Genomic DNA, 20,602 nt, shown 5'->3' with positions numbered 1-20,602 from the left:
AACAGCAACAGAGAAGGTGTTAAACTAAGTGTCCCACCAGCTTCAGACTCACTCCCGCGTGGGGTGCCTTTCCTGCATGTTTTGTTAATGGTCAGACCATTGGTCCAGACACTAGGGCATAAGAGAAATCTTACCCTTGGTAAGACTGGTTCCTTACTCTTCTTCCTTTCCTATATTGGCAGTTGTTGGATACTATGATCCTCTTACTGATGTCTTCTGTTGTCCCTAAATTGTTTTGTGTATGTTTTTCTCAGAGCATAGTCCCCAAAAGACTGTTAATTCTGTGGTCTTTAAACTTGCTGAGTCTCAGGCTCCTTGATGTGAAAATATAATAATAGTGTTTATTAATGTTGTTAATGAAGTGTCAGTGAAGTATCAATACTAGATGTTAGAAAATATTATAAGTTGTAAAGGTGTCATTATTTCAGGAACTTTCCAAATCTCTTCTGTAACCTCCTATACCACAACCACTTCTGCTGCAGCAGTATTGCTAAAACACCCATCAGATCTTGTCACCCTACTCCTTAATTTAGGAACCTTCATGGACTCCTTATTGTCTGCAGGATAAAATCATAACCCATAGGGTGTGGTACTGAAGGCCTTCCTACTGACTCCATTTAATATTTATCCACATACCCTTCCTTCCACTCAGACTACCTCCTAGGTGTGTATTTCAGCTTTCCTGGTAGAGAAAGTGACAAAGGCAATCTCTTCCCCGCCCGTCTTTTCCTATGGAAATCTTGCCCCTTTTACAAGATCTGGTTTAAAGGCTACCTCCCTCAGGGACCTTTCCGAAATATGTACCGTATGCCTTTCAAACTGGAAGTGAACTATTCTTGTGAATTCTGTAGCACTTTGTTCTTGCCTTTCATACAGTCCTTTTCATATTTTATCTTGTGTTACAGATGTTTCATTCTGTAATTCCATTAGAACTTTAACCAGTTGTTTAATCTCCAGAGCTTTCTTTTCCTCATCTCGTAAAACAGGGATGACAATAATATCTTCCTCATAGGAGTGTTAAGGTGATTAAATGAGCGAATGCTTGTAAAGCATTTTAGCATGGTGTTCAGCACACCATGAGTACTCAGTAAATGATAACTAATTGCTATTAGTCACTCAGTGAGCAAATAAAGTACTTAGTATGTGTTGGGCCTTGTGTTAAATATAAAAGAGTAATCAATTTGTCTTTTAGGGGAAGGCAGAAATATTTTTAAGATTTATTTATTTATGTTTATTTTTGGCTGTGGTGAGTCTTTGTTGCTGCATGTAGGCTTTTCTCGAATTGTGGTGAGTGGGGGCCACTCCTCCTTGTGTGCAGGCTTTATTAGTTGTGGTCCGTGGGCTTAGTTGCTCCATGGCATGTAGGATCTTCCCAAACCAGGGATCGAACCAGTGTCCCTCGTGTTACAAGGTGGATTCTTAACCACTGGACCACCAGGGAAGCCCAGAAAGCAAAAATACTATCAACACTTGTCAGAAACATGATGAGACAGGCAACAGTTGTTCATCATTAATTTCAGCAAATGTTTCTTGAATGCCTACTGTGTGTCAGCTACTGTTCTAGGCCCTGGAAATATAGCAGTGAATGAAACAGACAAAAGTATACTTTTCTAGTGAAATCCTAGAGTTTAAATTCTAATGGGTAATTGAGTAAAATTAACCAAATGGAAACTGACAGGCAACTAGAGTCTCATGAGATCTGATTGATGAGTTCCAGCCAGTTGTTGCCATTACAGAATGTAGGTCTAATGTTGCCTTATTGCATAACTTCCCAGGCCTTTCCACAATCCCTTTCCCCAGAAGTTGGAAATCTGAATTTTCATATGATTTCTTAATGGATTAAACATTTTTAGATGTTGCAAGCTAATTTTTAAAATCTAAAAACATCTTGGAAACTCCCTGGTGGTCCAGTGGTTAGGACTCTGAGCTTGCACTGAAAGGGGTATGAGTTCGATCCCTGATTGGGGAACTTAGATTCTGCAAGCCACTGATGCAGCCAGTAAATAAACAGATAAATCTAAGGATATCTACTTCAATATAAATAAACAAATGAATAAATAAATGTTTTTAAGAAACAGAATCTAAAAACATTAAGCTAACAAAAATAGAAGAATATTTGAGGCCAAATATAGCCCCCAAACTGCCTGTCTTATTGATAAGTTTTGCCTTCATTAATATTCTATATATTTTATAAACTGTCTCAAGTAATCTATGTATTTTACCAGGTTCTGTGTATTTAAAAAATATTTTTGAGCGGTCCACTAGAGAGAACTCGGCACTTACACTGCAGTGGCCCAGGTTCAATCCCTTAAGGAACTAAGATCCCACATGCTGTGTGACCAAAAATAAATAAATAATCTTTAAGATAATTTTAAGTCTTTGGCTTCCTTAGATCTGATTAGCTGGTCATTATGTTATTTTGTGTTGTTTTATTGTGATATGGCAAGTAAAATTCTGGTACTTAGGATCATTTACTTCCAGAGACATCAGCTCTGCTGTTTCTTTGTTCCTTTTCCCTGCATCATTAACATTCTCTTCCATTCAGTTTCTTGACAGAACTCTAAGCTGCTTATTTTGTAAATGTTAATTTAGTTAAAACTAGCTGTCCTATAAATCCACTTAACGAGATGCAAACCACAGTGTGATGCAGTATGATAAAATGTGAATGAACTTCTTCACCCGCAGATAAAAGTTGCCAGTATTAATAGGCTAATATATAATAACAGGTAAAAATTGCCAGTATTAATAGGCTAATATATAATAAAGGTAAGCCCTACTAATGTATAAGTACATATTATATACGTATATTAGTAAAAATATACATGTATGCTTTTCTTCCTATGTCCCAGTTGATTTTGTATCTCATACTTTGGAGACCATTATGGAATAAATATTTTGAGTGAGCAATCCACCCCAGCCTAGGGGAGTCAGGGAAAGCCATTAAGCTAATGAGACCTGACCTATGGATGTGATTTGTCAGCAGCAGGGTGGAAATGATTTCACAAGAGAAAGATCGCTAGGCTTGGTGGTTGGTAGCATTTCGGGGAATGATATTTAGACCTAACCCTGATGACAGTGAAATGCCATTGAAAGGTTTTAATCTCAGAAGTGACATGATCAAATTTATTTATTTATATTACTTGGAAGCTCTGGGGAGAGTAAATTAAGACTGCTAGAAGATTCTAATCAGGAGATTCTTCAAGTAGTTGGTGGGTTTTTTTTTTTTGTTTTGTTTTCTTTTTAATTTATTTTTGGCTGTGCTGGGTCCTCACTGCTGAGCGAGGTCTTCCTCTAGTTGTGGTCAGGCTTCCTATTGTGGTGGCCCCTCCAGCTGCAGAGCACCAGTTCTGGGTGCACAGGCTCAGCAGTTGCTGCTTGCGGGCTCCAGAGTGCAGGCTCAGCAGTTGTACCTCATGGGCCTAGTTGCTCCTCGGCATGTGGGATCCTCCTGGACCCAGGATGGAACCCAAGTTCCCTGCACTGGCAAGCGGATTCCTAACCACTGGACCACCAGGGAAGTCCCAGTAGTTAGTTCTTAAGTAGTATGGTAGTCCTAGCAAGAGATGTTCATAGAGATTGAGAGAGAGTTACAGTAGAGAATATTGTTGTTCAGTCACTCAGTTGTATCTGACTCTGCATCCTCATCGACTGCAGCACACCAGGCCTCCCTGTCCCTTACCATCTCCCCGAGTTTGCCCAAGTTCATGTCCATTGCATCGGTGAATCCATCCAGCCATCTCATCCTCTGACACCCTCTTCTGCCCTCAATCTTTCCTAGCATCAGGGACTTCTCCAGTGAGTCAGCTGTTAGCATCAGAAGACCAAAATACTGGAGTTTCTGCTTCAGCATCAGTCCTTCCAACAAGTGCTCAGGGTTGATTTCCCTTAGTATTGACTGGTTTGCTCTCCTTCCTGTCCAAGGGACTCTCAGGAATCTTCTCCAGCACCACAGTTCAAATGCATCAATTCTTCAGCACTCCACCTTCTTTATGGTCCACCTCTGGACCACTGGAGTAGCCTTGAGTATACAGACCTTTGTCCGCAAAGTAATGTATCTGCTTTTCTTTTTTTTGTTTGTTTTTTTTTGTTTTTTTTGTATCTGCTTTTCAACACACTGTTTAGGTTTGTCATAGCTTTCCTGACAAGAAGCAGTCATCTTCTGATCACAGTAGAAACTTTGAATTACCAGGCTTGGTTATTGGTTTCATTGGGAGGCTAAAAGTGGTTGGGGGACAGGAATAGAATTAAGCATGACTCCTGGGCCTCTTGCCTTGAGCAGCAGAGTGGATAGTGTTGCTGTTAACTGAGTTGAGTTTAAATCTGGACATTTCGAGCAATCTCTGTGACCTCCAAGGGAAGATGTCCCAAAAACAACTGGATAGAAAAATCTGGAGCTCAAGAGTGGAGCTTGGGGTTGGAGATAGAGGTTTGATCATCTGTTTATTATGTGGTGGCTGAAACTGCTGGAATCACTGATAGTACCTATGAAAAATGTATCATGGGAGATGGGCTGACAAGAGAACCTTTAATATGCAGGAAGAAATGGATCAGCAGCCTTAATTTGAAGAAAGTTAATGAGTGATGTCTCATAAACCAATGGAAAAGAGTACTTTTTTATTTATTATAAAATTTTATTTATTTTTGGGTGCACTGGGTCTTCGTTGCTGCCAGTGGGCTTTCTGTAGTTGGCAGAGCGTGGGGGCTACTCTCAAGTTGCAGCGTGAAGGCTTCTCATTGCCATGGCTTCTCTCGGAGCACGGACTCTAGAGAGTGGACCAGAAGTATGGTGTACCGGCTTAGTTGCTCCGCGGCATGTGAAATCTTACTGGAACAAGGATCAAACCTGTGTCCCCTGCATTGGCAGTTGGATTCTTAACTACTGGATCACCAGGGGCATCTGAAAAGAGGGTTTTAGGAAGAAGGAAATGGCTGTCAGAATTGAGTGCTGCCAAGAGGACCAGCAAAATAAGGACTGAGATTGAATTCAGCATCATGCATTCCATCAGTGTCTTTTACAAAAACAGTTTGACAGCATGGAAGCAAATTGGAGTGAACTAAGATGAGAGATGAGAGACAAACTGTTTCAAGAAGTTTGAAATAAAGAGAAAGAAGCAGATTGATGAGACTCTTGTAAAGTCTAGGCAAGAGATCATGAAGATCAGAGTTAGGATAATGGCAGTAGGAAAAAGAGACAGAGTCCGGAAATAATTAGGAAATAAAGCCACTTTTCTTAGTGATTGGATATAAGGATAAGGGAAAAGGAGTTGTCAAGGGTGACTCACAAGATTTGTCTTGAAAAGCTGAGAAGATACTGACTGGTACAGATCCTTAATTGTTTTTATCAGTGTTTTCTCAACCTTTCCATTTATTGTCACTTTCCTAAGAAGGCTTCTTAGGCATCTTTTTTCCCTAATGCGTCCCTCCCAGAAAATTTTAAAACACAGATACACTGTATGGTTTTTTATGTACAATAAGTATGTCTCTGCTTTATACATAAAAAGAGTAAACATAAAACTTACTTTATGTTCAATGCAAGGTTCAGAATGACTGAACAAGATGTTTAGATTAAATTAAGACAATTTACATTTAGCTAAATTTTATAGCTGTATTTGCTGGGTAACTGATTTAATTACTTATATAAAGTATATCAAATTGCATATGCAAATTAGTATTTATAAATACAGAAACAAACTAATCAAAACTTTAAAAATTATATAAAGCTGTTCATTTTGCAGCAAAAGTGAAACAATAGAAAAAGTCAGTTTCTTGAAATTATTGTAAGTAAACTTTTTAACTTTTGCTTGATATGAGAAAATAACAAGCTGCTAGATAGTCATTCGGATAGTTAACATTGTTTATTTTTAGCACTTGGTGTAATTAATTGGAACAAATTTTAATTTGTAGAATTAAATAATAAAATGTAAAGTTTTAATTACCAAAACCCATGTCACATACAAAAGCACTGGGGATCAAACATAAATAACATCCACATAACAGGCATGCTCCTTGCTCAGACCACTCTTGTCATATGACTTCAGAATTCAGCCATCAGTGAAGAGAAAGTCCCCCAGTCGTGGCCATCTGTTTGCCAAAGCTTTGTAGTACAGGCCTTCTATACTTTTTTTTTTTTTGTCAGCCTTTCATGAAGTCAGTGTCACTGCTGCTCATGGAATACTCAAGAAAATCCAGCAAGAAAAATTAAATACTAGGGAATAAAACATTATTGATAAAGGTTGAGCTTTGGAGGGCCACATACCATTGTAAAGTCTAAGTTCTTCCCCTCTCTCATTAACCGGTTTCACCCTTTTGAGTGGATAACACCTTCAGCAGGGTCTGGGATAGAGCCCTGTATAGTCAAATATGATTAATATTTTCTGGCAAAGCATTTGAACACTGAGTGAGATTAATAAGGGCTGTAAGAAAGGCAGTGCCAAAGAATGCTCAAACTACCGCACAATTGCACTCATCTCACACGCTAGTAAAGTAATGCTCAAAATTCTCCAAGCCAGGCTTCAGCAATATGTGAACCGTGAACTTCCTCATGCTCAAGCTGGTTTAGAAAAGGCAGAGGAACCAGAGATCAAATTTCCAACATCCACTGGATCATGGAAAAAGCAAGAGAGTTCCAGAAAAACGTCTATTTCTGCTTTATTGACTATGCCAAAGCCTTTGACTGTGTGGATCACAATAAACTGTGGGAAATTCTGAGAGAGACAGGAATACCAGACCACCTGACTTGCCTCTTGAGAAATCTGTATGCAGGTCAGGAAGCAACAGTTAGAACTGGACATGGAACAACAGACTGGTTCCAAATAGGAAAAGGAGTACATCAAGGCTGTATATTGTCACCCTGCTTATTTAACTTATATGCAGAGTACATCATGAGAAATGCTGGACTGGAAGAAACACAAGCTGGAATCAAGATTGCCGGGAGAAATATCAATAACCTCAGATATGCAGATGACACCACCCTTATGGCAGAAAATGAAGAGGAACTAAAAAGCCTCTTGATGAAAGTGAAAGAGGAGAGTGAAAAAGTTGGCTTAAAGCTCAACATTCAGAAAACAAAGATCATGGCATCTGGTCCCATCACTTCATGGGAAATAGATGGGGAAACAGTGGAAACAGTGTCAGACTTTATTTTTTTGGGCTCCAAAATCACTGCAGATGGTGACTGCAGCCATGAAATTAAAAGGTGCTTACTCCTTGGAAGGAAAGTTATGAGTAACCTAGATAGCATATTAAAAAGCAGAGACATTACTTTGCCAACAAAGGTCCATCTAGTCAAGGCTATGGTTTTCCCAGTGGTCATGTATGGATGTGAGAGTTGGACTGTGAAGAAGGCTGAGCACCGAAGAATTGATGCTTTTGAACTGTGGTGTTGGAGAAGACTCTTGAGAGCCCCTTGGACTGCAAGGAGATCCAACCAGTCCATTCTGAAGGAGATCAGCCCTGGGATTTCTTTGGAAGGAATGATGCTGAAGCTGAAACTCCAATACTTTGGCCACCTCATGCGAAGAGTTGACTCATTGGAAAAGACTCTGATGCTGGGAGGGATTAGGGGCAGGAGGAGAAGGGGATGACAGAGGATGAGATGGCTGGATGGCATCACTGACTCGATGGACGTGAGTCTGGTGAACTCCGGAAGTTGGTGATGGACAGGGAGGCCTGACGTGCTGCAATTCATGGGGTCGCAAAGAGTCGGACATGACTGAGCGACTGAACTGAACTGAAGTAGTCTCATGTTAGTTTTTGTTTTTAATATTTATTTATTTGGCTGTGCTAGGTCTTAGTTGCAGCATGTGGGATCTAGTTCTCTGACCAGGGATCGACCCTGCCCCCTGGAGTGGGAGCTTGGAGTCGTAGCCACTGGACCACCAGGGAAGTCCCCTCATGTTAGTTTTATTCAGATTTTGTTGCTTAAATGTATTTTGAGGTTATATATACTAAAAACATTCTTAATTTCAGTGCTCTTTTGATTTCAGAAATCCAAATAAGGAGTTGTGGTCAATGAAGTGTATAAAGAATGAATGAAGAGCAGGTTTATGGAGACAATGCTGACTTAAAAAAAATTTTTTTAAAGCATTTGAGGTGCTTATGGAACATGGGTAGAAGGAACACCTTGAGTGTTAGGTATGACTGCAGATGTGGATTTGAAAGTCATCAGCCTTTAAATCTTCCAAAGAAACAATAATTGTAAAGAGACATGATTAGAATTGCTTATTTTGCAGTGAGGTAAATGTTAGAGAACCAGCCCTTTTTAAAAAATCTGGCTCATTGGTTCTTACAGTCTAGCTTTGGAAGGAATGAAGATGGAATAGAAGGTAAAGATGAAGAGAAAGGAGCTACAGTGTTAGGAGAAAGGAAGAGGAAAAATCATCTATTAGTGGAGAGCAAGGAAATAGAATTGTTCTTTTTGACTCTTAACTTCCAGGAAATTGCCCTCATAGGGAATTGAAGATTTTCAGAGTAGGATCTGGAACAAAAAAGGAAATACCACTGATTCAGCATTTAGGGCCTAGACACTTTCACATTACCTCATCAGTCATATGGGGCTATAAAGTTTATTATTAAAATGAGAAGCAGAGATTCACAGGAGTGGGATGGGAAGCAGTTCACCTGACTCCCAAATCAATGCTCTATCTTACTATATATTGGAAGGAGTTGACAGGGTTTGAGGGGCAACACTGAGTGTCTGTCTGTAGTCCTCTAATGAGGACAGAGAGGATTCCTTTTGTGTGGCCTTTTAGTCTGGCTCTTCCCAACATTGTCTCAGGCTCTTTGTACATAGGGTCTCAGAAGATCACATTCCAAAGCCAGCTCCTTTTTGGATTAATTTATACAGGTTAGAGAAATCCTACTTTTAACTTGTCAGAATGGCTGTTGGAAAAGCTCTTTCTCCCGTTAACCAAAGGTTGAAATGAAGACCTGAACAGAGGGATTTGTGTAATCCTCCCACAGGTAATGTAGAACCCTCCTTGTCGGAAGACGGGATGCAGGGGTGCAGTGCTGCAGGACAGGGACCAGCAGTTCACTGTTGTGTCTCAGAGACATTCTGCTTGTGGGCCTTTGTGTTTATACCTCTCTAACCCAACTGGTCTTGTTCCTCAAACCAGCCTTGGGTTTTCTGATCTCTTTGCTTTGGACTGCTCTCCCTCCCCCACAATTGCCTTCAGAAATAATAACCATCTAGCCTTCAAAGACTACTTCAGAGCTCACCACACAGTAAAAATAGTTTTCACTTCCACCCTGTGATGTCATTGCACACTTAGATTCTTTTTTTTTTTTTTTTTTTAATTTTTTTGGGCCCTGCTCCTTGGCGTGTGGGATCTTAGTTCTCTGATCCTGAGCTCCTTGCAGAAGAACTATGGAGTCTTAATCACTGGACTGCCAGGAAAGTCCTTTTTGGTTCCTGATGGTGTGAAACTAAATTAGATTATAAAGCTTCCTGAAGGCAGAAACTTTAGCAGAGTGCCTGGCACATACATTTTATTAAGTGAATAATAAATCACTTGTTTATATGAGTCAGTTTAGAGATTTAACCATTTGGATTTTTTCCCCCTTGATTCCTTGAGCAGTATGAGTACTTGGGAGTTATTCAGTGAGTGTTTTGGCATTGATGTAAGTGTAAGGTGAGCACTTTGATTTTCCTACTTTTAAGTAATTCATTATAGTTCCTTATAGCACCTCGTGGTAGTGGCAGCGGGGTGTCCCTAGGAAGGTAAGAGCCTCTAGATTCTGCAAAGTCTACAAGGGATATTTGGAGCTTTTCTTCTGGAGAAATCGGACTACAGCTATCCTGTTGTTTAGTTGCTAAGTTGTGTCTGACTCTGCAATCCCATGGACTATAGCCCACCAGGCTCCTTCTGTCCATGGAATTTCCCAGGCAAAAATACTGGACTGGATTGCCATTTCCTTCTCTAGGGGATCATCCTGACCCAGGGATCGATCCCATGTCTCCTGCATAGGCAGGCGGATTTTTTACCTCTGAGCCACCAAAGGAAGCCTGTAGCTATCGTAGACCTCACCTGTATCTCTCGCCACCCCTTACTTCCCCATTCCTAGGTCTAAGCATTGCATTTATATATATCTATATATATATAGATTCAAGGGCTAAAAGGACTAGTAAATGCTAGGAGAGAATTAGGACTAGAGAACTGGGACTATCAACTATCTGGTTGATTCGATACCTCAGAGTGCCATGCTTCTCTTAGGTCTCGAGCTTTGAATATATTAGTTGTGTGTACAAAAGATAGTTTTCCCCACATGATCTTTTAACCAGACCTCCTGGTTTATAGATTCAGCTTTGTTTCCTGGAGTGATCATTCTTCAGCCCAGTCCTGTGAGGATGTGCCAGAATATGAGCAGCCTTATTATGGCTCCATTATGGACTAATCCAATTGTCCATAGAGAAGTCTCTCCCATTGTCTTGGTGATTAGCAGTTCTGACAGGCTTGCAAATAACCCCCTGAGAGCCTCATTCTGTCGGACTGTTTCAGTACTGTTTTCTTGTTTGCAGTATTGCTTGGTCATAGAGCTCTGAGAGAAATTCCAGAAGTTTGAAAAACTATTACCAAACCCAGTCTTACTTTGCCAGAAGAGCATTTTATTTTTCACAAAGCACTTTTCGTGTGTATCCTCATAGGACCTTAACTGTAACTCTGATGTAGAGAGGGTAAGGTTAGGAAAATTGAGATCCAGATAACAGACTGGTTCTAAATAGGAAAAGGAGTACGTCAAGGCTGTATATTGTCACCCTGCTTATTTAACTTATATGCAGAGTACATCATGAGAAACGCTGGGCTGGAAGAAGCACAAGCTGGAATCAAGATTGCCGGGAGAAATAGCAATAACCTCAGATATGCAGATGACACCACCCTTATGGCAGACAGTGAAGAGGAACTAAAAAGTCTCTTGATGAAAGTGAAAGAAGAGAGTGAAAAGTTGGCTTAAAAAAAAAAAAAAGTTGGCTTAAAGCTCAACATTCAGAAAACTAAGATCATGGCATCTGGTCCCATCACTTCATGGCAAATAGACGGGGAAACAGTGTCAGACTTTATTTTGGGGGGGCTCCAAAATCACTGCAGATGGTGACTGCAGCCGTGAAATTAAAAGATGTTTACTCCTTGGAAGGAAAGTTATGACCAACCTAGATAGCATATTCAGAAGCAGAGACATTACTTTGCCAACAAAGGTCCATCTAGTCAAGGCTATGGTTTTTCCAGTGGTCATGTATGGATGTGAGAGTTGGACTGTGAAGAAAGCTGAGAGCCGAAGAATTGATGCTTTTGAACTGTGGTGTTGGAGAAGACTCTTGAGAGTCCCTTGGACTGCAAGGAGATCCAAGCAGTCCATTCTAAAGGAAATCAGTCTTGGGTGTTCATTGGAAGGACTGATGCTAAAGCTGAAACTCCAATACTTTGGCCACCTCATGCGAAGAGTTGACTCATTGGAAAAGGCTCTGATGCTGGGAGGGATTGGGGGCAGGAGGAGAAGGGGATGACAGGATGAGATGGCTGGATGGCATCACCGACTCAACGGACATGAGTTTGAGTGAACTCCGGGAGTTGGTGATGGACAGGGAGGCCTGATGTGCTGCCATTCATGGGATCGCAAAGAGTCGGACACGACTGAGCAACTGAACAGAGCTGAACTAAGTGACACCCAAGGCTGCACACTTGTTAAATAGCAAACCAGAAATCAGATAGTCTGTTCCCAGTGTGCCTGCTGGTGGTCCATCCAGCACAGCTCCCTTCTCTCAGCCTAAGTATTTCTAAAACAAACCCTTGGAGATGGTCTGCCCATTCACATAATGTTGAATTTTTAAAATAGATTTCAAGCCCTACACCAGAACTGGGAGGATTAATTCAAATGGTTGTTTTTGTTTTTCCTTTAAAGTGGCAGATAGCCTTCAGATGACTACCTAACTACTTGCTAGTCCCTACAATTTTCTACTTCTGTTCGTATCTGTCTTGGTATCTTCTGACATTTGTATTCCCTATCTTGGCAAGAACTGGACCACATCTCATTGACGGATTTAGACAGGCAATGGTTAGGGTGGTAGAATCCAAGAAGGAACATTGACATTTCTTCCAAGAAATAACAAAGGAGTTCCCGGTGGCTAGTATGCTGTTAAAGTAGAATATATGTAATAGAGCTTTGACTTTAGTCAGAAAGATCTGGATTAGCGTCTCCCACTTACTATCTGAGGCCTTCTGCAAGTTGTGCCTCAATTTTCTCACCTCTAAAATGGGGGTTTTATATGAGCTTAGACTTAAAAGCTAAGCAAATTATTACTAACTCATTACCGATCAAATTTGAATTGTCCCTGGGAACATATCCTCTGTAGAGGGTATAACCCTCTGTAGAGGTTAGAGATGACTTTGGCATTTTGAAAGAGCTTTCAAAAGGGATATCTTGATTTATAGTCCAGATCTAATAGATAAAAACATTCCACTATGGTTAGAAGCTTTGGAAAACATTCTGGACTGGACTTGAAAAGAGTGCTTCATTCACATCAAGCAGTGAGGACACAGATATGTAATTTTCAGCAGGAGCATCATGCTCCTTGCCTGCCTTGGTGCCTGACAGAGGTGTCCTAGCAGGACATGGAAATAAGTAGCATGACACATGAAAGGAACTTATATATAGCAATAATTTGTTAGTTTAGTAGATTAGTTCTGTCACAAAAACTTTGAAGGCATGTTAGTGCTAAATTCGTTAGAAAGGACTTCTGTGAATCACAGGATTACCCTAACATGCTATTGCTATATATAATGCCTAAAAAGAATAGGTATGCATTGCAGAAGAATGAAGTTGGACTCCTTCCTGCCTTACACATAAAAATTAACTTAGTGGATCAAAGACTTAAATGTAAAGAGCTAAATCTATAAAACTTTTAAGAAAGCATAGGAGTAAATCTTTATGACTTTGGATTAACAGCATTTTCTTAGATATGACACTGAAAGCACAAGCTACCCCTCACTCCCCCCCAACCAAAAAAAAAGATAAATTAGACTTAGTGAAAATTTTAAACTTCTGTGCTTCAAAGGGCACAGTCATGGATAATAAGAATTATGTAAGTGCTCACTCATAATTGCTTTATTTTGGCTGACAGGTAGCTGACACAACAAAATGCAAGTCAGTTTTAATAATTAAATGATTCTTGGGTTCTGCTTATCTACATTCATCTTTTCTCATTTTCTATACAAATGTGTATATTCCTTTTCCAGATTTTGGGTTTGGTATTTTTATTTTGTTGAATTTATTGTAAAACTAAGATTTTTAAATGTTGAATTTAATATTTGAGAGTATTCATGTGCTGTGTGCTGTGCTATAGATTCTTAATCTCAAAGATTTAATGATCTGGAAGTGAGAGGTGATGAGTTGTGACTAAAACAGGGTCCTTGATGGTTGTCAGTGGGAACCAATTTATGGTAACAGGTGTCACAGATAAACAAAGCTGGACACTAGTTAAAGTGGTAAGGACAGATTTTAAAAAGTAATATACTATTGCAATAGGGAAAATTATGAACTGATTTCAACGTTGATTTGTACAGAGTTAACTTTAAAAGAAAAAGAAAGGATGAAGGAACAAGGGTTGGAGTGAGAGAGAACTCCGTACGGTCAGGAAAATGAAAAATTACAAACTGCAAGGAAGAGGAGGTGGTTCACATGAAACCAGCCGGGCTTGCTGTTGGTACTTATTGAAAGTAGTCTCCTACCCTCCCACCGAGCCTGGGAAACAGGAACCCTATTTTCAGATGCTAGCTAAAACAGTAAATTCATTCAGCAGCCTTGAGATTTTCCCAGGCAGGCACTTTTAAGTGTGGCTGGGGTCATCTAGCAATGTGACCTTGAGCTGTTAGAAACTATTAGTGTTTTTTATTCACATCTTTATAGGCCATGGTTGAGCCTCCTCGAAAAAGGGCTCAGAGGAGCCTGGATAGAGTTTAGTTAAGGACAGAATCTTTGGTACAGCTGTCATCTTAGAGGAATAGAAAGTTCATGAGTGACTCTAAGACCAGGTGAATGGTAATGGCATGAATTCTGAACCAGGGAAGCTAGGGAAAGTAACTGGTTTAAGGATACAGAAAGTGAGGTGGAGCTAGCCAGTTAGGCATTTGAAAGTACACTTGACAGATTGTGACACTGGAGACTTGGTACTTGGTGTAAAAGTGGACCTTGAAGCTAAGGGAGACCATTGGGAAAGGAGGCTGCTTCTGCTGAGAAGAGGACTAAAGGTAGATACACTGACGCTGAAGGGTTGGTGTTATGAAACCCGAGGAGGAGTGGCTAGAAAGGTAAGAGAAGGGCAGAGGGTGGTGCCCTCGGAACCACGGGTAGAGTTTCAAGAGGGCAAAGTGATCGTCAGTGGCAAAGTAGAAAGTCAAATACAATGAATTCTGACAAGGTTACTGGATGCGGCTGTTGAAAATGTCTTTTTCTGAGTCATTTGTGTCCTGAAGTCTTTTTTCTTTTAAGTTATTTTTCTTTTCTGCGCGCATGTGTGTGTGTCCTTACATCGGAGCGCTTCCATTCAGTGTTCATACCCATTCTGGAGGAAACTTATGGGTTCTGGATTTCTAGGAAGAAATCGTTTTAAAACCTGCTTTTAGAAGATCTGCTCCCCTCTAGTCCCAAGGAAGATTCCTTTGCTGTACCTTTCTTCCCTTACCTTATACTTGCTGGCAAACACGTGTTAAGCATCTGTTATGGCTAGACCATATATCTGGGACAGTGTAGGTGTTCAGTAAGTATTGAGTAGGTATTTAAACAGTGATTCATTCAGCAAATACTTGTATATAGCATAAATGCTGGAAATACAACAAAAGTTTTTGTAGAACTTACACAGCTTATGGAGGAGAACAGATACAGATTGTAAATAGTGTAATGAAGGAAATAAAACAGGTGTTCTGACAAAAATGGAGTCGCTTACTTTGTGGTGACAGGGGAAGGACCTAGCAATTCTAAGAGCTAGGGAAGAGAGTTGTGGGCTGAAAGAAAACAGGAAATGTGAGGACTGAGTCCAGAAACAGCTTGATAGTTTCCAAATACTGAGAGCCATTGTGACAGGAGTATTTGATGACTGAGGGTGAAAAATTGAATGAGATGAGATGAAGATATAGACAGGGCTTTATGTGAAGATTTTACATGGGAGCAGTGGTACAGTCTGGTTTTGTTTTGTGGTGGTGGGTTGGGGGTGAGTTGTTGTAGTTGCCAGGCAAGAGATGACTTTGGGAAGGGGTGCTGTGCTTAGTCACTCAGTTGTGTCCAACTCTTTGTGACCCCACGGACTGCAGCCCCACAGCCTCCTCTGTCCATGGGGTTTCTCCAAACAAGAATCCTGGGGTGGGTTGCCATGCCCTCCTCCAGAGGATCTTCCCAACCCAAGGATCGAACCCATCTCCTGCATTGCAGGTGGATTCTTTACTGTTTGAGTCACCAGGGAAGCCCATGAATACTAGAGTAGGTAGCCTGTCTCCTCTCCAGGGTATCTTCCCAACCCTGGAGCTGAACCGGGGTCAATCGGGGTCTTCTGCATTGCAGGCAGATTTTTTACCAGCTGAACTACCAGGGAAAGGGTGAGAGAGATGTAAATACATTCAAGATACATTCAGGATTTGTCAGTAGATTTGATCAAAGAGATGTGAGAAGAGAAGGAATCAAGGATGATTTTGTTTTTTAACTTAGGGTTTGGATTAAGTAACTTGTAAATACTCTTGCTATTGACGACATGGGGGGAGTTAGAAATTGTTAGTTTCAGATACCAAAGTGAAGATTTTGATGTGTGTGTGTGTACAGTCACTAAGCCGTGTCCTATTCTTTGTGACTCCATGGACTGCAGCAGACCAGGCTTCCCTGTCCTTCGCTAGCTCCTGGAGCTTGCTCAAATTTGTGTTTGTTGAGTCAGTTATTCTAACCATCTCATCCTCGGCCACTCTGTTCTCCTTTTGCCTTCAGTCTTTCCCAGCACCAGGGTCTTTTTCAATGAGTCAGCTGTTCACATCAGGTGGCCAAAGTATTGAAGCTTCAGCATCAGTCTTTCAATGCATGTTCAGGGTGATTTCCTTTAGGATTGACTGGTTTGATCACCTTACAGTCCAAGGGACTCTCAAGAGACTTCTCCAGCACCACAATTTGAAAGCATCAGTAGGTAGTTGCAATGAAGACCCAGCACAGCCGTAAATAAATAAATAAAACTATTTTGAAAATTAAAAAAAAAAAAGGACAGAAATTTCCGTCCATGTGGAGTTTGTAGGTGACCTTGATAAAAGCAGTTTTTCTTTGGAGTAGAAGGAATGAAAGTCAGATTTGATGAGTTAGAAGAGTGAAATAGAGCTCACAGAGTCTACAGTATTGGCAGTGCCTTTTTTTTTCCTTTTAATATTTATTTGGCTGCGCTGGGTCTTAGTTGTGGCACGTAGGATCTTGTTCCTTGATCAGGGATCAGACCCAGGCCTCCTTCGTTGGGAGTGTGGAGTTTTAGCCAGTGGACCACCAGAAAAGCTCAGCAATGCCTATTTTTTAAAAATTGGTTATTTCATTATGTTGTTATATGTAAAATGTGTAATATTCAAGAAACGTTACATTAATTGTATGTGAATGGAGACTTAGGGTATGTAGATGACTTTCAAGAAGAGAGATCTGATTGCCATCAGATTTAGTACCATCTGGACAGCCTGCCATTAGATGCCTCCTATGTGATGTGGTATGCAGCATAAAATATTACCTGTAGCTCTTTTCCAGTTATCACGGCGTAAGGAACTATGAGCAGCAAAGTCTCCCGCAACACCCTTTACGAGGCGGTGCGGGAAGTCCTGCACGGGAACCAGCGCAAGCGCAGAAAGTTTTTGGAGACGGTGGAGCTTCAGATCAGCCTGAAGAACTATGACCCTCAGAAGGACAAACGCTTCTCGGGCACCGTCAGGCTTAAGTCCACTCCCCGCCCCAAGTTCTCCGTGTGTGTCTTGGGGGACCAGCAGCATTGTGATGAGGCCAAGGCTGTGGATATCCCCCACGTGGACATCGAGGCGCTGAAAAAACTCAACAAGAATAAGAAACTGGTCAAGAAGCTGGCCAAGAAATATGATGCCTTTTTGGCTTCAGAGTCTCTGATCAAGCAGATCCCCCGAATCCTGGGCCCAGGCCTGAACAAGGCTGGCAAGTTCCCTTCCTTGCTGATCCACAATGGGAACATGGTGGCCAAAGTTGATGAAGTGAAGTCCACGATCAAGTTCCAGATGAAGAAGGTGCTGTGTCTGGCAGTGGCTGTTGGCCATGTGAAGATGACAGATGATGAGCTTGTGTACAACATCCACTTAGCTGTCAACTTCCTGGTGTCATTGCTCAAGAAAAATTGGCAGAACATCAGGGCCTTGTACATTAAGAGCACCATGGGCAAGCCCCAGCATCTGTACTAAGGCACAGCTTAATAAACTATACTAAACCATCAAAAAATATATATATATATCACCTGTATTCTTGCTAAAAAGAAAAAAAAATATGTATATATTTTTTTAATTTTTATTTATTTTTGGCTGCACTGTCTTTGTCACTCATCTGGCTTTTCTCTAGTTTCGGTAAACCGGGCTACGGTTGCGGTGAACTCTTTGTTACAGTAAGTGGACTTCTCATTGGGTGGCTTCTCTTGTTGTGGATTATGGGCTCTAGGTATGCCAACTTCAGTAGTTTCGGCTCACAGGCTCAGTAGTTGTGGTGCCAGCTCAGGTGCCAGGCTCAGTAGTTGTGGCGCCAGGCTTAAAGGCCACACAACATGTGGAATCTTCCTTGAGCAGGGGCTGAACCCATTTCCCCTGCATTGGCAGGCAGATTCCTAACCACTGGACCACTAAGAAAGTCCCCTCCCCCAAATATATTTGTAACTTAAATCTGTTCTAACCCCTAGACCTAACTTCCCTTTTGCAGGAAAAACAGGGCATAAGGTTACTGTGTCAACAAAGATCCGTCTAGTCAAGGCTATGGTTTTTCCAGTAGTCATGTATGGGTGTGAGAGTTGGACTATAAAGAAAGCTGAGCACAGAAGAATTGATGCTTTTGAACTGTGGTGTTAGAAAAGATTCTTGAGAGTCCCTTGGACTGCAAGGAGATCCAGCCAGTCCCTCCTAAAGGAGATCAGTCCTGGGTGTTCATTGGAAGGACTGATGCTGAAGCTGAAACTCCAATCCTTTGGCCACCTGATGCTAAGAGCTGACTTATCGGAAAAGACCCTGATGCTGGGAAGGATTGAGGGCAGGAGGAGAAGGGGACGACAGAGGATGAGATGGTTGGATTTCATCACCGACTCAATGGACATACATGGGTTTGGGTAAACTCCAGGAGTTGGTGATGGACAGGGAGGCCCGGCGTGCTGCGGTTCATGGGATCGCAAAGAGTCGGACACAACTGAGCGACTGAAGTGAACTGAAGGGTATAAATTAATGACACAAAACTAGAATGTAGGGCATTCATTAAGACAACTAGTCTTTTCAGAGTCAGTATCACAAGTAAGCAAAAGGGTTGGGGGAAAGGAGGACAGGAACATTATAGATTAAAAGTGTCCAAATGTTGAAATAATGATGATGTAATTTTTAAAAAGTACCAAAATTTTGCCATCAACTTTGTAGGCATTCACTGTAGTTATCTGCTAAGTAGACCAGCAAGAAGACAGGCAAAATTTAAGCCAGTCTGTGTTTTCTTATGGCATCATTGGTAAGAAACGGGACCATGTAAGTTTTAGAACATCTTTAAAAAATGATTGTATTTATTAGTCTCTTTATCTATCACTTATGTTATCTTCCCACCCTTCCAATCCCAGCATCATGGTGGGTTTATACACTTTGGAGGAGTTTGTATTTCATTAATTCCAATGGTACAGGTGTTCACAAAGGGTCAGATGTACTTTAGATTTTATGGTTGATTGGATTTGTGGTTTAGGGAGAGAACTCACTGCAAAAGAAAAACCTATATTATGAAGTTGAGTTTCTAAAAGTCATATGGTGGGTTGAGGGGGAAAATCTTTCATGCAGATGTCTTTAGTACTAGTTCTTATGCACCTATTAGAGAATTGATTGCCAGTAACTTTGTTTTTTTTTTTTAAACAAGATAAAAATTTAATGGAAATGAGTCATTGGTCAGTAACTCTTAAAGTGAGTAAATAGATCAAGATGGATAGAACCTAGTCTAAGGTCAGGAGCCAAATCGAATCGAATTATGTGTCTTTTCAGAGAATTGAAACAAAGCAGTTCTTCAAGACTGGATGAAAAGAGAAGGCTATGAAATTAGAGTCTAGGTCCCAGTCCCAGCTTCACAGTTTAATAGCTAAATAGTCCTGTGCAAATCATAGCACCTCTGAACCTGGTCTCCTAGCTGTTAAGTGTATGTGCTCCAGTTGACTAATATTTCTCATTGGTTGTGGTAGAGTTCAATTAGATGTTGTAAATGGAAACATTTTTTGAAAAGAGAGGTATGATGCTGGGGTTTATTTGATTGTTTGATTGTCTGCAAATGAAGGGCTGTTTAACAGCTAATTTCACCCCAGCTCTTATTGAAATTAAATTTTGTTTGTCTGGTACAAAATTGAATGTCCCCCAAGAAATAATTTTTTTTTAACCCAAAATTGAATGTAAGTACAGTCCCTGCTGTCCTGTTATAACCGTCCTGTTAAAAATCATTAACTCCTTGGGAATTCCCTGGCAATCCAGTGGTTAGGATGGCGCTCTGACTGCCGTGGCTGAGGGTTCAGTTCCTGGCTGAGCAACTAAGATCCTGCAAGCTGTGCAGCACAGCCAGTGCATATTTGATAGAGAATTCATAGTGAGAAGTAAATGAGGCACCTAAGCTGAGAAAGCCGTTTGAGTCTGGGAGGAGTCAGGTCTCTTACATTCTTGAAAGAACAGGCACTAAGTTTAGCTCATTCTCTATGCCTGAGACAGTACAGTGATATCTTATCAGAAACTTGCCCTCTGCAAAGAGAAGTGCTCACTCAGTTTAACACCAGGACAAGAGAAGTCACTTTATTTATTTAGGCCATACCTAGAGACTTGTGGGATGGGGGAGCCTGGTGGGCTGCCGTCTATGGGGTCGCACAGAGTCGGACACAACTGAAGCGACTTAGCAGCAGTAGCAACAGCAGAGACTTGTGGGATCTTAGTTCCCTGACCAGGAATTGAACCTGCCCTCTTGGCAGTGAAAGCATGGAATCCTAACCACTGGACCACCAGGAAATGCCCCCAAGAAATAATTTTTTTCCAACCCTAAGAAATAATTTTAAAAGGCTGAATGATTGCTTCATAGTGTTAAATACAGACCATGAGTGTAAGACATAGATTGGGAAAATCCTAGACCCAGTGGCTGCCCAGGATGTGAGTGTAGCAGTGTCATTCCCGTTCCATACACAGGACTGTTGGCTATATGTATTATGTCTTTTTCTGAGAAAATATGCATAATTTTAAAATTTTATGAATCTTAAAAATTTTAAACATACCATTGATTAAATGGAGTACTGCAATAATCTGGCTACTCCCTTAGTGTGTGACCTTAGACTCAGGTTATTTCTGTATCAATGAGGGCCTGTATTAATTTGCTAAGACTAAATAACAAA

General features: G+C 40.9%; 1 protein-coding gene and 1 pseudogene across 1 annotated transcript in view; both read left to right on the top strand.

Annotated features, from left to right (window-relative positions):
• KPNA6 (karyopherin subunit alpha 6) overlaps nt 1–20,602 on the top strand; it is a 59,351-nt gene that overhangs the window by 4,050 nt on the left and 34,699 nt on the right. The gene's annotated exons all lie outside the window — the stretch shown is intronic.
• On the top strand, nt 16,755–17,449 carry LOC113877389 (annotated as a pseudogene).

The sequence above is a fragment of the Bos indicus x Bos taurus genome, chromosome 2, assembly GCF_003369695.1.
Source record: "Bos indicus x Bos taurus breed Angus x Brahman F1 hybrid chromosome 2, Bos_hybrid_MaternalHap_v2.0, whole genome shotgun sequence".
Taxonomy (NCBI): Eukaryota; Metazoa; Chordata; class Mammalia; order Artiodactyla; family Bovidae; genus Bos; species Bos indicus x Bos taurus.
The sequence above is the reverse complement of the archived record's forward strand: the minus strand, read 5'-3'. Positions and strand labels throughout refer to the sequence as shown.